The sequence below is a fragment of the Manacus vitellinus genome, unplaced genomic scaffold, assembly GCF_001715985.3.
Source record: "Manacus vitellinus isolate BGI_N305 unplaced genomic scaffold, ASM171598v3 scaffold_15_pilon, whole genome shotgun sequence".
Lineage (NCBI taxonomy): Eukaryota > Metazoa > Chordata > Aves > Passeriformes > Pipridae > Manacus > Manacus vitellinus.
The window spans coordinates 11,176,144-11,196,925 of record NW_021939122.1 but is presented as its reverse complement, the minus strand read 5'-3'; the positions used below and the strand labels follow the sequence as shown (position 1 = coordinate 11,196,925).

The following is a 20,782-nucleotide window of genomic DNA, read 5'->3' as shown; positions in this document are numbered from 1 at the left end:
CTATCTCAGCATGTCCCACAACATTTCACAAGGGACAGGCAGCAGCAGAGGTGCTCCAGAGCTCTTAGTAGCTGAGCTTCCCAGATGCAGCAGGTCACAACTGCAGAGAATTGGCAGGACACAAAGACACATTTGTGGGAAAACCTGACAGTAACAGCCATAAATTGCAATGACATCTTCAAACAAGTCAGTACAATACTCAGCATGTTTCATACGCTATCAGTGCTGTAAGCTGCAGAAAGATCTCATGGAAAATTCCCTGTTACTTCCTACTTCACACCTTTCTCCTGTTTGTTGACAACTTTTGAGCACAATCATGAATTGGCTGCAGCATTACAGGCCTAAAGAATCACAGAATAGAGGTCTTTGGTCCAGCCTGCTCAAAGCAGGGCCAATTTCAAAGCTGGATCAGGTTGCCGTCCCCAGTGCTCAAGCACTCTCTGTTAGAGGTGGCACAGCTCTCCTGCAGCAATATTTGGCTCAGTTCACACTCTCCAGAAGTGTCCATTCCGAAGTCCTCCAGGCGATGCTATGTCCCTGTTGCGTACGCTGGCTCCAGAGGTCACTTAACAGCCACTGGCTTCAAACTAGTTCACAAGACAGGAACAAATCCTTAAAATCAAGCATCAGGAATGTGGGTGCTATGGCTCTCCAAACCACACTGCTTGTTCTGTGCCAACTTCCTATCCTCAGTCCAAATAAGAGAAAGTAGCTCTTACAAGGATTTCTAGGTAAGCTATAAATGACCTCTCACAAAGCCACATTTATTGCAGCTCCCAAGAGTAAACTGCCAAAACTATGTTTAAGTCAATAAAACAAGGACAGCACAAATGCAGGAAATGGAACTTGCTTTAAATGAAAGCCATCTCTATGCTTTGCCTAAACATCTTTTGCTCTGTGACACAGGGCTGGCAGCTGAAAGATGAAAGCAAAATAAGAAAACAGTGTCATGTCTGTAAAAATAGCAGTTACAGTAGTTTTGAAACATTTCTTTGATCCTCTACAGCATTCCTTTGGAAATCAAGGTGTCTCCAAGCCTCTACTGCACCAGGAATGGATTCTTGTAGCATCTTTGACTTCTGTGAGAAGCACTACTGCTGGTGTAACAAGGCACTCAGCAGCCAAAGGGTAAACACGGGCTCAACTCTATCAAAGCCAGAGAAGGAAGCAAGACCAAAAGTCAGAACCCCTTCTACTCCTATTTAGCTGAGCAATTAGTTCCTCCAAATCATAAGGCCAAAGCAGCACTGCCAAAACACTGCAAAAGAGGCAAGCAGATAACATCAAATCATTTCAAAGAGTTACAGGAACCTAGGAAGAGCTTCAGCTACCAAGGCTCACTTTTGTGCTGGCTCTATACTTCCTACCCAAACTCACATACCTGGAGGTGTCCACAAGTCCTGTGACCCTGAGCTGCCCTTTAGGGCTAGGAAAGTCCTGCAGCACCAGAGCTATTTCAAAGTGTCTCCAACCATGCTGTCTTACATGCAAAATCCCAGGTTCACTGGCAGTGCACATGCAATCAGCCAATGCACCTGTAGCACTGAGCACTCCCTAGAGGTGCTGCAGGGTGCACACATTATTCTTCCCCACAGAAATCCCTGACCAAAGTCTAAATCCAAGGAAAAGCCAATTCCAGTTGTTGTGCAGCAGCCACTAGGATAAATTAAGAAAGTGTGCAGCATTTCATCTTTGGAAACAGGGTTTCTCCTCAACGCCTGCCTTCTCTCCACCATAGTGCAGGACAAGAAGGAACACTTCCCTTTTTGCCAATGTCTCCTATCTCAGAGGAAAACAAGCAAAAGACACCCACTTTGACAGCTCGTCAGTCAAACCCCATGTCTGGAAAGCAGCTCTTTGGTCAGGGAGTCCCTCAGCTACAAAGATAGGTGTTGAGTTCTGTCCCCCCTCCCCAAACATAATCCATTAATAACTACTAAAGCAAATTACTGTGGTTAGAAACATAATAGCAGTCAGGGAGTCAGTCAAGCAGGCAATTGGGTGCTTAAGATTTTTTTTCTGGGGGACAAACTGACTCTGTACCAGAAGTGAACACCCTCATGTGGGAGACAGGCCCCTTTGTGCAGAAGGTATGCACAAGGCTTTGATGGTTGCCACAGGCCTAAATTAGCATGGAGGCACACCAACAGGGAGAAAAAGGTGGGAGGAACAGCAAGGTCTAATCCCCGCTCATGCTGTCAGTTCTGGACTTCAGCTTTCCCTCCTCGGTCCTTACCCCCCACCCCTCAAAAAGAAAAAAAGTAAAAAAAAAAAGAGGAAAAAAAAGCATTAGATAAAGAGATTTCTCTCCACCATGGAATACAGGCCTCAGGGCCACAAAGAAGTCTCTTCTGGGTAAAGCTGACTCCATTCAGTCAACAAGAATTTTGTCTCCAACTTCAGCAGGATCAGGTTTGCAGGCCTTATCTTTAACAGCCTGAGCCCATTAGCAAGCACAGATAAGACTTCTCCCAGAAGAGCAGGCCACCTTCACTGCCAGCATTAAAACACAGCATTCACAAGACAACATGCACAAGAAGTGGTGCCAACGAGAAATTCTCAAAGCCTGAGAGTGAACTAATCTTAAAGTCTGGATTCCAGGAGATGATACAGGGCCCCTCACCCTCAGTCTGATCTGCAGACATATACCTTTAAGCCCCAGGCCTCTCATAATTGGGAACCTGGCAGAGGCGACAGTTTTACTCCAAGCAAAAGGGCAACACAAGTCAGCCTTGGCAGGTCTAAAACAACATGCAGATTAGAAGTAAGCATGTAAAGGTTGGCTACAAAACTTCTGAAATTTCAGTCAGCAGAGCTGAAGCTTTCTATCAGTGGCTTGCTTCTTTCAGTGCATCTCGAATAAGGCTCTTACATCTTAGAAAGCACAGAGCACACACAAGAAAACCTCTGACTCAGAGAAGTGCAGCTTCTTCACAACTGTTGCTGCAGGTTGCCCAAGAGAAACAACTCAAGCTGAGTTACTAGCATAGAGAGTGCCGTTTATATTGCCTGCAATGCTTTCTGGAGTCAGAGAGACTGAGGAGAGACTAGATTGGGAAGAGGGGAGCACAGGATACCCTATATATATTAATGCAGGCATGACCTATCCATCTGAAGTATATACAATACTATTAATATACACTGACACTGATCAGATGCATCTATGTCCAACATAAAACTGCTATGCTCAAGCTTCAGATGGCCTTGGAGATGCAAAGCCCCTTCTCCTAAGCTTTCCTCTGTCCTGTGAAAGCTGCTGGGTACCATGACTACAACCTCCCTCTAAAACGCCTTTCTAATGGGAAAATAAGCACCATTGCAGGACTTCCATAACAGGACATGTTGTCTTCACAGAGATACCCTAGCAGCTAAAACCAAACCAACATAACATTTCCATTTCTGCTATACCAGAAAGGCAAGGATTTTGCAGAGCATGAGACACACGTACTTCATACACAACATGTTTTTGCTGTCCAAAGCAAGAAATTTTCTAACTCATCTGATACTTCAGTGTTCTCTTTCTTATTTGAAACTCCCTACTGAGGAGAGGAAAAAACAAGAGAAAAAAAAAAACGACCAAGAACCTGCTTCTCCAAAAGCCAGAATTTCTCTGTGCTACAGAAGAGATATTTCATTAGAGATCATTCCCCCACAGCAGAAGCTGGGCCAGGGGATGAGAGAGAACATATATCCTGGCAGTGCTGTTGGAAGAAACACAAGAACTCTCCATCTGACTGACTTGTGGTTGTTGAAGATCCCATGGCATTTCTGGCAACATCAGTAGTGCTCTGGCTACAGTCCAGTTGCAATAATTCCATGCCCACTCCCAAGGTGCCAACTAGAGTTTCACCCGTGTAGCATCCCTCTTTACCCCATCCTGGACAGAACATTGCCAGATGTGAATGAACCAGAGGGACAGAGGTAGATGCCCATCAGTCCTTTTGGAAAGATGCTGTTTGTCATGAGGCTTGGAAACAGTCTCAGCTCCAGATATACAAATTCCATTGTACAACACATACTTCCCCCACTGTCAACTCAGGCTCCAGAGTAGGCCCTGCCTGAGCTGGGAATTCTGCAGTGTAAAGTCATTGAAGGAACCTGGGTGAAACAAGTCCTTTCCCACCTCTTCTCTCTAAACTTCCCCCATTCCCCAGGCTTGTGCCCTTCTCCTGTACTGTAAACAGATTGCTTCTCAAGTCCCATTCTGCTCTTCGGGGATTTCGAATCCAGAATCTGCTTGACACGTGCAAGAGTCTGTTCCTTCCTCCTGGCGCGCTCCCCCGCCCCCTGGAATTGGACATCGTTGTTCCATTTTGGAAACTATTATATATGGAGACTCACTGGACTGGGAAACAAAGAAGTTATTACTTGACAGAGCCCTGCAGCTGGGAATGTGGAAGGTGGGGGGAGAGAAGGGGGAGAACCGAGGGGAAACAGGCTGGGGGGGCTGGTAGCAGTGTTATGAAAGCGATCAACAGAAGGGACAGCTCAAAGATGGGAAACATCTATTTTAAAAAGTCTCAAGTGAGATGAGAAAAGAAGGAGAAGAGAGAGCAACTCCAAAACGGAGATAGGAGAAGAGAGAGAGCAGTTGGTGCCGACGGTGCCGCGGGTTAAACACACGGGTCTGTGGGTTTGTGTAGCCTTTGATTCAGCACTGACACGCTTTGGCAAGGGAGGCCACCGGAGCTGTCAAATCCTTCACCAACGTGCCCATCAATTGTATTCAGCTCTCCCCGACCCGCACTGGCATTTTAATTACTGTTGGGTAAACTAATTTGTACAAATGAAGGCAACTCTGCCTAATAGAATATGCAAGCTCTCTGACCTCTGACAGGCGATGACACAAGATACAAAGGAGGCAGAGGAAGGCTTTTTATCAGAGCCTTATTACTCTCTATTACTCCAATTAGTTAAGCTCCAGTGCTCCTAATTGGGGGAAAAAATTGCAATTAAATCAATTTTTGATGGGCTGAAAGTGGGTTACCGAACCGCCCTGCCTGTGAAACACTGATATTATAGCAGCAAAGGTCAAAGTCTTTGTCGGCACCTGTGGGGCCCCCACCTCCCCTCTCTAAGCCCCTCTGTGCCCCCCCAACACACACACGCAGCTTGCTAAGGCGAATCATTAGAACATGTCATGTCTTATCGCGGCCGCCACCATCCTGCCAACCTCATCAGTTGACATCATTACGGAAGGTAACTCCTCCAGCATGAATACAGTGCTAAGGTCACACAAACTTGATGGAGCCCCTGCTGAAGAGCAGATGCAACAGTAACAACATTGTGAAGGGGAGAGGAGGGGGTCGGAAACCCAGCGCAATGAGTTTTGCCACCTCCAGCATGAGGCTTCTACAACAGACCAGATACACACAAAGGGAGAGAGACAGAGAGCAAGGAAGCAAGTGCTCCATCCCCAGGGCCATTTAATTTGCAGGGGGAAAAAAAAAGCAGCACGGCATCAGTTTAGCATTTTCTTCTTCATGAGAAAGCAGGCACCACAGGCACCCAAGAAGTCTCACCTGCCTTTGATTCAGGCAACGCTGGACAAATCCAGGTTTGGGTGGTCATGCAAGACTGGTGTTGCCCCTTCACTGCCCCAGACCAAACCCTTTAGCCCTACTTTGTGCTTCTTGGAGGACAACCACAGAACTGAACCAAGCACCTTCAGTATCTCAGAAGTAAGTCAGGGCATCCAAGTTATATGTTAACACTCTGTAACCACAAATTGAACAAAAATCAGCAGGTAAGGCAGTTGTATCTAAAGCTCACCTGAGCAAGCCAAAGATCCCCACTGCAGCACAGCCTCATCTTTGTTCAGCAGTGCCAAAAAGACTCAGCAGCTGGAGGCAAATGGCCAAGCTTGTTCCACAAACAGACTGGAAAGTTCTGGTAGGTTTGCTGCAACTTCCTTGAGCGCCGAGTGCATGCCACAGCATCCCTCAAGACATCAGTCAACTCAGGGTTGAACTGTGCTCCTGACACACATCATAAATGCTGCAGAAGAGAACTACAAAAGCTACAGAAGAGCTCTGCAACACCCCACCATGACTTGTCAGAGAGAAAGCAAGATGGGTAGAGAAGACAGCATGAACCCTGCAACATTTACAACCACTATGGTTCCAAGAGGAAATGCTGTGCTCTTGCAAGGAGCACCAGTGACACAGGTATGAACAGACAGACTAATGACTCATTCACATGCCACCTTGAGCCTCAAGTGGATGACTAGAAAGTGGTCCCCAGAAAGAAGGCATTTGCATTTTATACTGAAGGGCACTGTGGAGATGCTGAGTTGAAACAGTGAAGTCACATGTGGGACAAACTCCAGCTCCTTAGATAGAATAAATGCTCATATCATTGCCTCCCAGGTCATTCACTGCATGCCTCAGGGTAGAGGGAATGTCAGCTTCACCTCTCCAACCCTCCTTCTTGGCCTCTAACTTCATGTCTTCCTCCAGACTTCAGAGACACACAGGCTGGAGAACAGAACAAGCCTTTAATATATCCAGGGGCCAAATTCCCAGCACGGCAGATAGATCATCCCTACTCTAGCAAGCTGCTTAGCAGGTACAAAACCCAGACACCTCCATCTTGCCTTCACTGCTTTGAAGTTTCACCCCATACTGTTTGACCAAGTCACCTGTAACTTTGCTCACTGTCCCTTCACCAGCCCTGTAGCAGATAAGTTTTGTGAAACCAGGCAAGCAGCTATAAAACATAATCCCCACTTCGGGAGAAAAACTGAGCTCAATGACATCAAGACAAAGATTCCAGACAAGACAAACAAGTGCACATAGACCTCTTCCACACTGCTGCATTGAACAGGAAAATATCCTTTATTAGAAACTAGTGAGTCTACCCACAGAACAATCCTGATGTTCTTAGGGTTGTTCACATCTAAGTATCACTGCTTTTCCCAATACTCCACATGACACATGCTTTTAGGAAGAAGCAATTGTCCAGGACAGGATAACATTCTGATTAGCTCTATAAAAGTTGATTGAGGGTCCTGAGTGTTCCTGTACGAGATGAATATTCAAACAGTGCTTTTCCACAGTGCTGCTGTCATTTTTCAGAACATCAAACAGAATTGCCTTTGTGGCTACACAAGTATTTCGACTGAGTTGATATCAGCCCTGCTCTTTATGAAAGGGAAAGGCTTGATAATCTATGTTTAACAGTGTAAAATACATATTTACATAGTATGTCCAAGAATCTTCATCCTTCCTTGCTCCCCAACCTCTGGGCTTGCCAGGCATGGAGTAGTTATTTAAGACAGAAGTTTTTGTATGAGAACTCTTTAGCGCTCTCCAGACCAAATTTAAACCCCAAATGATGCACAAGTTATTACCATTATTATAGGGAAAAAAGAGACTCCTTAACCATAAAAGAAATTTAATCCAGAGCATAACTCAGGCACTGATCTGAACAACTTGTACCAAAAATCAAGTGCAGCAGAAAGCCCATGCAGAGGTAAAAAAAAAGAAAAAAAAATCTAGGGACTTCCAGGTCAGTTCAAGACTAGGTGGTTAAACACCACTATAGTAGGGTTATTTCAGCTTATCAGTAACCAGAACAAAACCTCAAAGGATATTATTAATGCTCTGTCATGGTTTGAAGCTACAGCATTAGAAAGGCAAAGTGGCTACTGAGGTTACATTTGTGTTTTGAGGAGTTTAAGGTTTATTTGAGTTTTTTGTTTCTTTTTCACATGCAGGTGAAATAACCACAGCTGGTGTCTGGACTTCTTTACTGACGCAATGCATTCTCCCTTCCAACATCACTATGTCGATCTCAGCCATCTGCAGCAACTTCATCCTATGCTCTACTCTTGCTCTACTCCCCAGAGCAGCTTTTCAAATACCTATGGGCAAAGCTCCTGCGAGGTACCCACCAGACAGCACACTCCACCTCCAACTGCTGCATGTGCCATCTGCAATACAGTACAAAGGAATTGCAAGGTGACTCCATAAAATCTCTGTCTTGAGCAAATTTCCTCGTTTTTTGGTACAAACTGAAAGGAAGAAACAGGTGAAGCTGCTGGCTGAGCAGCAGAAAAACATGGTCCCTGGATCAGATACATGCAAAGTATTAGACACTATTTGCTCCTTGGATAAGGCAGGCCACCTACAGACTATGACACATCTTAGGCAGATCTTTGAGGGCCTGCACACCCACTTCTAACCTTCACACCCAGCATCTATCCCCTCCCTACTGGGCTCCACGCCATTAGCCTTCCCCCCTGCCCTGACGGCAGAGACACCCTGAGCCTGATCTTCACCCACTTCTCCAAATCCAGCAGCCCCCTCAAGATCGGTGCTCTGGGCCCACACACAGCCTTACAAGAAACTCTGAACTCCAGCCCTCGCTTTCTCAGAGCCTGCCCAGGTGTAAAGCTCCAGCGATTCCTTTTTCTTTGCCATTTTCTCTCCCTCCTCCTCTCCCCCTAGCCCCACCAACACTCTCAGGCCACACAGTGAGCCGGGAGGTTGGAGTACATGAGGACCACTGCAGCACTCGTGCTGTTTCAGGGCCCCCCCAACTCAAGACAATTTCTAAGAGCCATTTCTTATCCTCCCCTCCGTGAAATGATTTCTGTTAATTGCCTGGTGGGAATCAGTTATAGGTGGGGGAGACTCTCCCCGCATACACACCCTGGCCCCTAATTGGCTTATTGAAGTTTTAACTGGGCTTTCACCTGGAGAAGCTGGTAATTATTCCCTTCATTCCCCTCTTGCTTGTACCTGTAGCTTCACACTTGGGGCCTGCCTGGCTCCACAGGGGGGACTTTGTTCCCTCTAACTACAGGCCCCACACAAATGGGCCCAGCAGCAGGAGAACGCAGCAAAGTGGTAATTTTCAGCCCAGCGTAATTAGCCAAGGTTCTTTCAGCCCAAACTGCTGAATGGAGAGAGGGCTGCTGGGGAGGGTGCACCATGTGGGAATGGTGGAATGGGGGCTGCTCTCAACAGGCGGACAAAGGCCTCTTGGGGGCTCTGATCTGGGGCAAGCAAGAGGAGGGGGTTGGAGCGGGACAGTCTGCCTGGCAGAGCTGGGAGACGATCAGCAGTGGACACACACTGAGGAAGTCAGCTCATGACAAGCATCTTTCCCCAGCCTGTGGAACAAGGCAGTATAGGATGCCAAAAATGGGGTAAAGGAGAAAAGAGATCCAGTGATTCACAATAGGAACATGTGAAGGGGTGCAATGCATGACAGATTCTTGAAGGCCTGGTGTAGCCTATGTTCCCAGGACAGGATTTCTAGTCTAGTACCTTTGCACTGAGATTAAGAAACACAACAGACTTGGGGAGAATAAGCTGGACAGTGCATGTCCCAGACAGGATAGCAAGAACTGTGCCAGTGAGAACTCTTATTGCTGAGAAAAATCAGGGAAAAATAATTCAACTCCTGCAAAAGTCAGGCAATAAGCAGAACTAGGAGGACAGCAATAAAGGCTCCAGGTTCTCTTTTTGCTGAGCCATCTCTCATTAGCAAACCAAAACTGTTTTTCATAGCGGGACCTTACTTGTTCTGCCTCCCTTTCTGCTACAAGACTTCGGTTCTGCAAAACTAACAGGAAACCTGCCGCATGTGGGTTGACCAAAAAACTTGGCTACCAGTGTATTGCTCCTGTGTCAAATCAGACTGGTGTCAGTTGTTCCACAAGCCACAAACCGTCATTCTGTGGCACACTGCCTCTGCTGATCTCAGGACTTGTTAGCATCTATGCCTTCTTTAAATTTATCACCATTGCCTTCAGGATAGAAATGCTTGTCCTGGCTGGTCAGGTCTTGTAGACAAGTTAGAGCTGCTCAGCTGAATTGATGCTCACAGCTTCAGTGCAACGGGGTCTGGGTTTTGCTTTCTTTTTTTGATGTTAAATCATAGTTTGAAAAAACTCATCTTGTGTCCCTTATAATTGCAACATCCTACTGGAAAGCAAGAATTGTCATAATCTAAAAGCTTGGTCCTGATTCTGCAATGGAGACCAAATGGTAAGCAGGCAAGTGAAAAGATGCCACTAGTTTTATCAAAGGACCAGGTACACCGTAGTGCTGATGATGCAGTCCCAACAATGCCAGCAACAAGGAAAGGAGATCCTCAGGGACTCCAGCTGTAGCAAGGGGACAGGCAGGCAGCACAACCCTCAGGGCACAGACCTGTAATTTCTGATCTGCCAAAAATACAACTGTGACACAATGCTGCAGCAGGTTGCAAACTGGAGAAGCAAGTTGCCCGATTCCATCCCGTGACTCTGGTTTCTTTTCAGGCCATATATATATATCTGTCACATTTTACTAAAAACTCTCACAGAAAGGACCATTTTTCAATTTCAATCCAGTTTTTTTGCAGCCTCACTCAAGCTGCCTTAAGTACTTGTCACAGAGATGAGTTCAGCCAAATACCGTTTACCTTTGGCTCATCTCAAGACTTTTCCTTAAAAGCAAACTTTGATACTTCTGGACAAAATATGTTTGCTGTGAAATCTATGCCAGAATCTGAGAAGCAGACACTAAGAATAAATATACACAGACCCATGTTGATCAGGCCAGTTTCAAGCCTGCACAGAGAAATATAGTAAACATTCCTTGCACTAGTGGGAAAAGATATGTAATGTCGCCTGTGCTCATACCTTATCATAAACCTTATGTTGTCCAGGACTTTTTCTTCTTACAATCCCACAGCCTACAAGAGGACAGGTAGAATTGTCACTGCCTTGGACAAAAGTCTAAATACATGCTCACGTGTAGAAAATGCTTAAAGAATCATGATGCAAAAGAAGAAAACCTCTCCCATTTATAAAATATCTCCTTTACATTTTTTAAGCTTCAGGACTGCCAAGACCAATCCCAGTATATTTTCAGATGTGACGGGCAGAGTTTTCAGTTAAAAAGTATTGTTTTAAAAATGCATATATATATATATATATATATATATATATATATATAATGACATTTTATATAAACTTTTCCATTAGAACATATGACAGAAAATGACTTTTCAATAAGCAGCAATCCGTGCATGCCAGTGAGGTCAGGGGGAGGGGAGAATCCTTTCAGGTTTGCCAGAACAACTAAAACCCAAGAATGTTTCAGTTTAAGAGTAGAGGTGGGAAGGAATCTCTTTTCCTGGTGCCACAAGCCATGAATTATTTTTGTCTTATTCCTTTTGCCATACACATACACACACGTATACCAAATTCAAACTTCCATATTTGGGAGAATTTTAAAAGAAGTGATCAGGATGGTGAGGAAGAGGATTTCTCAAGAAACACATACTTTCATTATCTTACCACAAAGGGCAGCAGTTCTTTCACCATGCAGAGGCAGGAGCAGTAGTTGTTCATGTTTATAGCAAAAAGAAGCCAAATCACACAAAACCAGAGTGCTTGATCTTCCTGCTCTGCCTTCTGATATTCAGACAATTTACAAATTAGGTCTAAATGAGGTCTTCATCAGGGGAGAGGGAAACAGTGCTCAGAGGGTTTTAAGAAGTCAAAGACCAGGAAAGGTGAAAGGGGGAAAGTGTATATATGTAGCACATGCTACACACAGAGAGGCCGAGGACGCTGAGGCATGGAGACACAGGTGCTCTGCGGAGGAGGCGAGCAAAGCCTCATCTGCGTTTAACTCAGCCATGAAATGACTCCTAGAGCTTTCCTGCTCTGATCATTCCAGTCCTGACACAGACACGCTTGCAACAACTTTAATTCATTTGCCCTTAAAGCTCTGGGCAGCTTCCACTTCCCCAGCTCTTCACTCCATGCAATATGATTTGCTTTAGGGTTTTCATATTAAGTGTTTGGAGCATGTCAACTGTTTGCCCCCAAGCAACCAAGATCCTGAATAAAGCCCCTACTCTCCATCTGCAGGTTCAGGGCATGCTTGGTTGTGAGCAAGCACCAGAGTGAGAAATCAAAGCTGCGAGTCGGGCCACAAAGCCCCAGCCCTGTGTGCAGAGAAAAGCTCACAAGGTTTCATCAAACAGACAGCACATGTCTGAGGCACAAGGAGGTTTAGTGGCCACCTCTCACACAGATCCTGAACCACCCAAAAACTTGCTAGGAAAGTTTTGCAGAAGCCAGAGTCTGAACCATCCTGACCATCAATATACAATAAGAGACAGCTTCACAGCACAAGCTATCACCTTCAGTATCTGTAATCAGGCTGGGCTGCAAGGCAGGCCAAGAACTATTGAATTTCACTGATAACTGAGATTAGTCAGATGAAGATAGGAAGGAGATCAGGCAAAGTAGATGGTGTAGAGACAGGGAAAGGACAGGAAAGACAAGAAGGTGAGTAATAATTTATTATCATACTTGATGTCAGTATATTGGGAAAAAATTTACACATAAAATTGTGGAGGAGGGAAAGGGAAAGGGTTGTACCAGAAAGGACTGGGTAAAGGCCTCTTCAGGCCTCAACTCTGCAATGGAACAGAGGATTCCCTAATAAACATTGTCCTTTGGCAACAAGAAATATCTGAAAAAGGGATAAGAAGTACCACACTGCCTCCTGCCCTTCAGTAAGCTGCTGTCGAAGTGGAGCAGGACAACCTGCTGGCAGTCACTCCTCCAACGCTTCAAGGAACAGAAGTCTGGAAGCTTTAGATGCATAGGCAGTTTTGTGGGCAGGAGCGTGAAACCACAGTTTCCTCTTTTCCTTTCCATGGCCTGCCCTATTCCCATGTGCTCTGAGAATTTAGGAAGTCACATCCAAAAACACAGTTATTAAAAGAACAATTTTCACTTGGCAAGACAAACACCCGTACAAAGAAATGCCAGAACCAGGCTCACTGACATGTCCTACACTGAAATGAGCACATTACTCAAGCATCACTATTTGATTCTGCAGCAAGTTACAAGTGTCCCAGTTGAAGATGTCATTGATCTTTACCATGTCAATACAGAAGATCCAATTACATGACCATCAATTCACATTAGGCTGCATTTCTGTGGACTCCAGTCAGAGGCTGCACTGGGAGGAACTGATGAGTTTACCACAGCTCAGAGACGCCTACACTGAAGTCCACTCTAAATAACAACTGGCCAGCAAGTACCTGCAACGCTCATGGGTTGCTAGAGCTTCACACAAGACCATTGATACTGGAGTTCGGGTGACTTGAGAAAAATATTAAAACTTTAAACATAGCAGAGGGTATCCAGAGGGAGGAATCATTCACTGTATAACCCTGCAAGACAATCAGGCAAAAGGTTTAAAAATAGAACAAAGTGTTTCTTCCTCAGGACACAACTCTGGATTGGAAATGAGGCTACGAAGCCCAGAACACAAACAGGTTCAGAAAGAAGAGATGAGCTGCTCACAGAGCTAGCCTCTGCAAATATGAAGGGAATACTGGTCCAGAAGCAAACTCTAGCCAGGGAAACCCTAACCTCCCCATCACTGGAAGCTGGGAAAGAACAGGCATAAAAGGATCTTTTTGCTCATCTTATTTCTTACCTTCTCCACAGACATCTGCTACTGACCACTGCTGAACACCAAACGCTGGGGTAGGTGGATGCTGGACTGACCCACTATGGCCAGAAGAACAAGAGAAATATCTGCCTTCATCAAGCCATGGCCCATCCAGCTCACCATTTTGTCTCCAACATCTGAACCAGATTCTGTTCAGAAAGAACATGTAAGCTTGGCACCCTTTTGTGGTCATTCTCTTTGTACCACCCCAGCATCCATAACTGATGTATTAAGGTTTTTGAAGAGTGTATCCCCACCTAGTTCTCCGTTATGAATCTGCTATCTATGAATTTGGCAAATCACTTTCAAAACTAGTGGCATCATCTACCTTCGTAACCTTCTGGAGCAGTAAGTTCACTACACACTGTGTGAAGAAATACTATCACTGATTTTTAAGCAATCTCCTAGTAAATTCAAATGTCTCTAATTCTACTATTGTAGGATTTGGTGAATAACACTTCCATATTCAGGCTTACCCACCATCATCTTACTCTCCATATTTTTTTTAGACTGGTTTTATCAGGACTGTCTAACAGAGGCAACCAAATATCAGCACATCATTAATTTCTGCAAAGTGTTTGACTTGGGACCAAATATGGGGAATGGCCACAAAAACAGATACAAACTAGTAATGCAGCCATTTCTTTGGCACAGAGGAGTGTGCCTGTGCTGTATCTTGTCTTCAAACCCTGTTGTTCATTGCTCCTTCTGAGGCAGGTTAGACTTAACTGGTTGCTCCAAGCTTTGAGACTTCAACCAGATTGATCACTCCTAGACTGGCAGGGAGCCATATCACTGTCTCTGCTGTGAGAGCTGGAGAACCAACACAGGTTTGAGGACCATTAGGGTCTCACAAACCATAATTTGGGAAGCAGATGACTGAGACATTGCACAGTGGCAACAGTACTGTTCACCTGCACTCAGTATTACTAAAGTACCTCGTATTTTCCACCACATACCAGGAACATAAACCCTTTGCTTTGCCAGGCTCCAAACTTATCTGAAGTGGTCTGCACACTGTCCATGTTCCCAGATTGCCCTGAGACCATCAGAACACAGATGCTAGAGAAACATTATTGCTTTTCTAATATCTGCAGCAGGCTCCCTTGCTTCTCCACTATCAAAGAGGAGAAAATCCAGAGGAAGTATACGGAAAAGGAAAACAGGCTCTAGGCCAAGACAGAAAATAGGATGCAAGAGAAAACGTCTTCCATCAGACAGTCCTGCTCCATCTCCATCCCTTATTAAATCAGCTGGAACAGCTGAAGCAGGTCACTGAACAAAGCACAGGTGAAAAGCTCAAGACAGCTGTACCAGGAGGAAGAGACCAAGCACAACAATAGTAGCAGTTGCTGCTTGGCCCAGCTTAGTCTTCAATTGCTTCTTCTGGAGAGTTCACTTCTTTTAGTTGTGGGGTAGAGGTACACACACAGATGACCACCAGACTTCTTTTTTAATCCTGAAAAAAACCCAAAGCTGTTGGGTTACAGCTTGCAAGCCTCTAACCAGCCCCCACACTAATAAATCTCTGGGACTATCCATCACCTTGGTACAGGTCTCTCTTCTCAAAGGAAATGGTGTCTTTCTTGTCATTAGCTGTCTGTGTCTACCAACCATAGCAAGGGCTCATTCAAGTCCTCTTTGATGGACAGTCAAGACTTAAAGGAATCTGTACCTCAATCTCAGAGGACAGAGAACAAGGATTTACCCATTAGACAGGACAATGCACGTTAAAAGCTGTCTTTAGTACCTGGTCCCAAATTAGCCCTGCATCTGTGAAGTGTCAGGAGGCTTACAAAACAGTAAGAGTACATCCCATATGCCTGCATGAGGGATAGTGAACGGAGCATCACAAACCCACAACACCTCTTTAGAGCAAGAAAGTGGTTGCAGCCGTTGTGCTTTATGCAGGTAGGAGGGAAGGTAGAGAAGACCTGACAAATTCTAAATAATGAACCAATGAACACATTACAGGCAACACTACACAGAAAGAACAGACTTTCCATACTGTTTTCCAGTCTGGAGCAGTCTCACACTGCTCTGAAAAGAAACCAGAGGCAACGAAGCCAAGGAGAGAGTCAGAGCTGCACAATTCCATCTATGTTTCCAGTGTCCAATTCCACTCACAACAGAGATGCAGAATGCCAGCAACCCAGGGAAACTGAAGCTTAGCTACAGGCAAGAGACACTCTGGCATGCTCCATTTTGAAGCATATTAGCACACAAGCCAGATGCACAACTGCACATATTGCAGAGAAATTCCCATTCTTCAGAGGAATTCGTCTCCCTTCAAGCCTGAATATCTCCTCTTACTCATTTGCTCCTCTCCAAACTCCAGCCTCTCTGGTCCTGCTCCCATCTTCTTTCTACCTTCTCCAACATTTCAAAAGTAGCTTGCTTTACTAATCTAGAACCAGACTGATGCATTTGCTCATTTTGAACAGTCTACCACTTCTCATCTTTTGCGAGAATCGAAGTGACCGCAGAAGGCTGGGATGGGAGACATCATCATCCTGATGTGTGCCAAACCTAACATGGGAGAAGCCCATCTCTGAGACATGCTTTCATTTTTAATAATATTTTCTCTAGGCCTGAAGATATTTCTGTAGGCAGTGTTTTACTCTGTGTCAAAATGCCAAAATTAAGCAGCAAGTGTTAAGTCAGAGATTTACATTTATGATTTCTGTAAATTTGTATCATTTTCAGCCTCATCCCGAGCACACGGATGACAGAGCCTGTCCAGGATTAAGGCAGTGCTACTGTAAACATCCTCCCACTATGCTAAGAGCCACCTTCTGTGCAGAACCCTTTCCTCAGAACTTTCCTACAACCCATATTCCTACACTTATACATTCCCTCTCCTGAGCTGGAACAGAAAAGTTTGTAACTGTAGATTGGCAGAGCAACATACATTGCATACCACACACCTGAAGAAAGCCTGCTTTTCTCTTCCTCTTCTTCTTCCCCCTCTTCCATTCCTCCCTCCCAGCCTTTCCTGAGAGCACTGACTGATAAATAATTTAATCCCTGCTTGGAAAAAAGAAACTCTCTCCCCTACTCCTAATCCAGAGATGCAATGCTAAGCCTTGCCCCTTGGTTTCCTTCTAAGTTATTCTTTGCACCCATTTATACATACAGATGCACGTATAAAGCCACATCCACGCATGTCTATTTCTTGAGTTGGTACAAGTCATTTGGACCATCAAGCTGTGCACAAGACTCAGTGCAGCCACCAAACATTCTGTGCTGGAAGTTGGCCATTGCCCTCCCAGGGATATATGCAAATTCCTGTTGGATACAACAGCTCTAGTTAGAGGTAGAATTAGACAAACATGCCTTAAATAAGTGCTTTGCACAGCATGGACTTGATATGCAGCGTAAAGCAGACTTGAATTGATTCCACTGATCTTAGTCATAAAACATATCTTAATGCTCCAAACAAACTAATGCATTTTGGATAGCCTGCAAATTTGACTCAGCAAGTACTTGCATCAGAAAATTACCATTACCTGTAGTCTCCTGTACACTTTTTAGTTTCCTTCATGGAAACTAGGACTAACACCTGCCTTCATGTGCACATAATCATCACTTCCTTGTCTTAATAAATAAAGAACTGGTGCTTTACTATAATTCTTCTTCCTGCAGCAGTCTGAAACCTTCACTCTCATAAATTCAGTCCTTTCTCAGTTCTTTTCCAAATAAATTTTTATTCCTAGAAGAACCAAGGGCAGGGGGGAATCCCCCAAAGAGGCCCAGTGCTTCCCTCCTTGTAATGAAACCCTGTAATGGAATGCCCTGCACTCCAATTAGGAAGAAATGCTAATTTTCTCCAGTTGAGCACCCCCTCTAGATGTATCTAATTTGTTTCACTGCTTTCATCTCTCCCCTCCATCACATTTTCATTTAAAGGTTATGATCTGTTTGTGCCCTCCATGCGGCGCCCTGACAAGACACCCCTATGAGAGGTTGCAGAGGCCGTGTCGCCCTTGCTAACCTCCTTCCCAAACAAAAACCAAAGCTTTTTTCCCTCCACTGCCTCTTTAAGAAATGCAGAAAGATGAAGGGGAGGAGCAGGGAATTGGGAAGACAATAATTAAGAATAAGCAGTAAGCCCTCTTACAAGTTGGGTTGTTGGTTGTTTCCAATGAAAGGTTAGAGACCTTTGCACCATGACCAGTGCAGGCCAGCTGGCAGCAACAGCATTACAGAGCTTTGCCACTTCTGCAGATCATTTTTGGAACAGCTGCCATGAAAGAATACCCTTTTGCAAAAGGTGTTGAGATATTAGATTGTTTAGCTCCTTGCAGGGCTGGGGAATACATTTTCTCTCACCTGTCACAGAAAGAATCTGGTCAGAAAGGACAAGAAAAGTTGGCTCAGCTGAAGAGAAGTCTCAGTAAAGCTTTCCCACTACTCTCTAAATGGCTTATATCTTGTTCTGGGAGCCTGTGTTTTGCTAAGTTCCTTCAGCAGAGCAGACATTTGAGATGGGTAGTGTGGGCCTTGGAATAGCTCTTCTTGGCATCCATAGATTTGTGCTGCCATGGCTGTGGGCAGACTTGTAACTCCTCAGGGGTGAATGCATCTGGACAGGATGCCTGCCCAAAGAGCTTTCTACAAAGGCTATGTGTATACTACATAGGACAAGGGCATCCAGATCACCATGCTGGTACCACACCATTTCTCACAGAAATTTCAAAGGGCATTCTCACCAAAGGCAAATTATTAAAAAAAATAACAAAAATGCAGCCACCAGCCTACTTCCAAACCAGGCCTCTTTGCAGCCTGCCCCAGTATTCTCAAATAAAACAGTATCCCTGGAGCTGAACTCATGGTCTTCTCTATGTACAAACCCTACCCCCAAGCCAAGCCATTCATTATTTGTGTTCAGCCTCTCCCTCCCTTCACTTCAAATTTCTCCTTCAATTCTTGTCCGTTAGAAAGGAAATCACTGATCTACATTCTCTAGATAGAAGTTTCACCACACATCTGTTGTCAACACATACAAGTTGAAAGAGCCCAAAGAACCTCTTTGGAGGCAAGGCAGCTAAGCGGGCTCTGACTGAAAAGGAATGAAAACTGCTGGGTTCCACCTGTGGCACAGCCTGGAATAATTCTGGAACACCCTCTTGGAAAAAGGGGAAGAATAGCCGGACAGACTGCCCAGACTGAGCATTGAGCAGGCTGTTCTTGACAATAAGATGAAGCTGGAAAAGTACTGCAAGAGTGTTTTCTGTTATTAATAGGCACTTTGCTAATACTGCCCAAGATACCAGCTCCCTCTCAGTCATTTCCTGCTGCAGCCACTGAATCCCATTGGTCAGAGCACTGTATGCTCCATTACAAGCTATTTCCTCTCTACGTTTTCAAGGCCTCCAAAAGCTTTTGCAGAAAGTCCTGATGATCTCCCTTCCTGTCCCCCTCCACAGCCACAATTCCCTCATAATTTGACTTTCTGGGACCACAAACACGGAGCGGGTAGGAGGCACACAAAGATTTACTCTTCATAGATAGCACCCTTGCCCCTTCCTCCCCCTCCAGGCCCCCTCTCTATCTGGTCCATGCAAACAAACCCTGAGTGGGAAAGAGCGTTTGGAAGGGGCCTGTGTCTGGGCCAGCCGCCTTTCATCCAGAAGATGCCTCTTCCCGTTGGAAAATACAAGCATTGTGTGAAAACATTTTAATATATTCATGCACATTCCTATAGCTCGCAGGAGCAAGTGGGTCTCAGCACCCTCCCCTCCGTGCCTTCCAAATGATTTTCATAGGCAGCGTTGCACTGGGAATGCCACTTGTTTTCTCGAATGCCCGCAAGTATGTAAATTGTGGGAATATGCGGACCAAGGGCTGCGGTTTTATTGTGCTGCAGAAAAGATTTTACTAATTACTCGCCTAAACTCCAAAGCAGTACGCCTGCTTTTTTACAAAGCGGGAGAGCGGGGAAGGTGGGGGTGGTGGGAAGAGGAGGAGGGGGACTAAAAAAAAAAAAAGGGGGGAGAAGAGAGAGTAAAGGGAAAGAGGGAGAAGGAAAGGGAGTGCAAGGGATGCATTTCAAAGTTTCTCCAGCAATTGGATGGGGGGGGAGCTGGGCCCAATGTGAAATCATAGAGGTCAAAGGTGGGTCTCCCTCCCTTGTGAGAAAGTGGTGAATCAGGACGGTTTATCAAACGATCATTTTCTTTTGAAACTGGGAGGCAGCGGCTGGGACAATTCTGCAGATGTGCTTGATGAGTTCGGGACAAAAATGGGCCGCCTCCTCCCCCTTACCCCCCTTTAAGGTCTCCCATCAGGGGTTGCTTCTCCCTCCACTGCTTCCAGGACCCTCCCCTCCCTTCTTCAGTGGTCAGCTGAGACCCCCACCCACTGACCGCCTTTGTATTCCTGGCCTTTGGACACAGTGACAGGGCCCTTTATGAGACCCCAATCAAGACCCCCATGTCACAGGTACCTAGTAGAGATACCAGACCCTTTTCAAATGAGGAACAACAAGGAAAATATGCTGGCCCATTGTCCCAGCACGGCACCAAGGGAGATGAAAGGGACAGGCTGCTCCCTCTCCACAGACCGCCTGCCAATCAACCCTGGTTATTAAGGTCACGATGTGGAAATTCTTTTGACCTATACCTAATCAAAGATGCACCAGGGACTTTTGAGACAACATGGGGGAAGGTGGGAGGGCAGGCATCCACCCGCCCTCTCCACCCATAAATACAGTGCAGCTTCCAAAGAGAATTAGTAGGAGTTACTCCAGTTAGTGCTGCAGTACACTTGCCCCAAGTACCATTGGGGCAGCCAAGCTGAGCTCCACGCTGGCACCCAGCCTCAGGAGAGCTTAAATTAAAAGCATTCCTCAGTTGCAGATTGAACAACACTGGAGGTGGCCAGAAGTCACAATCGAGGACATTGTGTGACAAGTACTAACCATCCTCTTTCCCATTTGGTTTACACAGGCTGTGGGCTTCATGAAACATGCTCAGCACCATCCAACACCGGGCCCTGAAGAAGAAAAAAAATCAGTGGGTGTGAACCTATGAATCTCCAAAAGCTGAAGCACCTGGAAGAGTGGATGGATGCCAGCAGTGCAGAACAGATATTCTGAATCCCCCTTGCATGATACAGGATGAAGATACTAAGATGACATTGATGGTGGCAGTTCTTAAGACTAGGCACAGAGAGGAGTTAGGACCCACCTGCTGTGACAGAAAGATCAGATGGGCACAAAACTGTTGGAGTCAGATGGGATCAAAGAAGCACATCCCACCAGATAGCTCCAGAGCACTTGGAATATGGGCAAGATCAATTGC

At 45.4% G+C, this 20,782-nt stretch overlaps 1 protein-coding gene across 1 annotated transcript in view; it reads right to left on the bottom strand.

Annotated features, from left to right (window-relative positions):
• FBXW4 (F-box and WD repeat domain containing 4) overlaps positions 1-20,782 on the bottom strand; it is a 60,282-nt gene that overhangs the window by 15,184 nt on the left and 24,316 nt on the right. The gene's annotated exons all lie outside the window — the stretch shown is intronic.